The sequence below is a fragment of the Tenrec ecaudatus genome, chromosome 14 (assembly GCF_050624435.1).
Source record: "Tenrec ecaudatus isolate mTenEca1 chromosome 14, mTenEca1.hap1, whole genome shotgun sequence".
NCBI classification, from domain to species: Eukaryota; Metazoa; Chordata; class Mammalia; order Afrosoricida; family Tenrecidae; genus Tenrec; species Tenrec ecaudatus.
Genome location: NC_134543.1, coordinates 18,471,953 through 18,473,448, shown reverse-complemented (window position 1 = coordinate 18,473,448; position 1,496 = coordinate 18,471,953). Strand labels below are relative to the sequence as shown.

General features: G+C 55.9%; 1 pseudogene; it reads right to left on the bottom strand.

The window, feature by feature from the left end:
• Window positions 1–328: 328 nt before the first annotated feature.
• Window positions 329–1,022, bottom strand: LOC142426190 (transmembrane protein 138-like; annotated as a pseudogene).
• Between the last annotated feature and the right edge of the window lie 474 nt (window positions 1,023–1,496).

Genomic DNA, 1,496 nt, shown 5'->3' with positions numbered 1-1,496 from the left:
CCTCAAACTTTTTAAGCAGGAGGCCAGTGCACTGTCCCTCAGACCGGTTGAAGGGCCAGACTATAATTTAAAAAAAAAACTATGAACAAATTCCTATGCACACTGCACATATATTTTTTGGTAGGGGGAAAATCCATTTATTCCCTATTTAGAAAATGGGGGCAGGGGGAGTATCTTGGGTATCAAATCTAAGAGTCCTGGGGCAGTCAGGCACCCAGGAGGCTACCTCTGGGCCCATTCAGTCACGAGAACGTGGTGCATGGAAGGCAGGCCCCGGAGGTTCTCCTGTGCCACACGCACTACAGGACAGGCACAGAATTCCCAAAAGTCAGAGGTTCTGAGAGGAGTATGAAGGGGTGGAGCAGGAGAGGGTGGGGCACCGGGCTGAGGTAGGCAGGAGGGACTCGAACACTTGAATGTGCAAGAGGGGAGGCTTTTCCTTCGGGAATACTGATCGCATGGGCCTGCACGGGTCCGAGGAGGCCAACCTCCGATGGGAGCAGCACATGAAAGGAAGAGCGCCTCCCAGGGATCTGAAGAGGTCACCTTCAACCTTGCAGGAACTCCTGGGCAGCCAGAGCGAGTCCTGGTAGAAGAGCGGACCCCCCAGGCGCCCAGCCGTCCGCTTGTAGAAGTAACAGTACAGGACGTCTGCTAGTCTCAGAAACACGGTGTCTGCAGGCCATCGGTCCAGACGAAGAGGTTGGAGTTTTTCCAGGGTAAATTCATCACCGAGATGTGAAGGGAGATGCTGGGGGTGAAGTACACCACTGTCAGGAGGATGGCGCCTTTGAACTTGTGGAACAGGAGGTTGACCAGCCCCGCCTGGAAGACGAAAGTGTTGAACATGAGGCAGACGATGGTGCTGCTGAAGAGAATTGCCTGTTCTGGAAGATGAAGAGGGCGAGCTGGATGACGGGAGCTACTGGGAGGAGCGCCGAGAAGGAACTGACAAAGAGGTCATAGGTCAGCAGTAGGAACTGCAGTGAGAGGACCAGGCTGTAGTTACTGGTCTGGAGCATCTTCCTTCTGCTCCTGGGCCTCCAGGGGCACATTCCAGAGTTTTCCAGAAAACAGCTCCTGGCTCTAGCACCCACACAGAAGAGGCCTGCGGCCTGAATCAGGACTGTTTTCGCTCGCTCTAAGGCAAGGAGCTCATAGAGCCATCCTCGGTTGTCATGGGGACGCCTTCCTGGCTTTCGAAAACCAGATTTCAATGCCGGAAGTGCCTGGAGGATCTGGGCTCCGCGGGCGCCCTCGGCTTAGCTCCCAGCTTCATGCTTTATGTTTGGAAAGTCGCTGTCCTGGGCCGCCCTGCCCCAGGACTCACGACCGTTTTCGCCTGATGACCAGAGCCTCCTGTCCCGCCGTGGGGCAGCCGAGGCCCTTTCCGTTTGCAGGGGCTGGGAGCTTCAGCATCAGACAGGCCCTTCCGGAGCTTCTGGTCCCTGGAACCTGGGCTAGGGTTAGAAATGCCATCAGAGGAAAAGGGACAG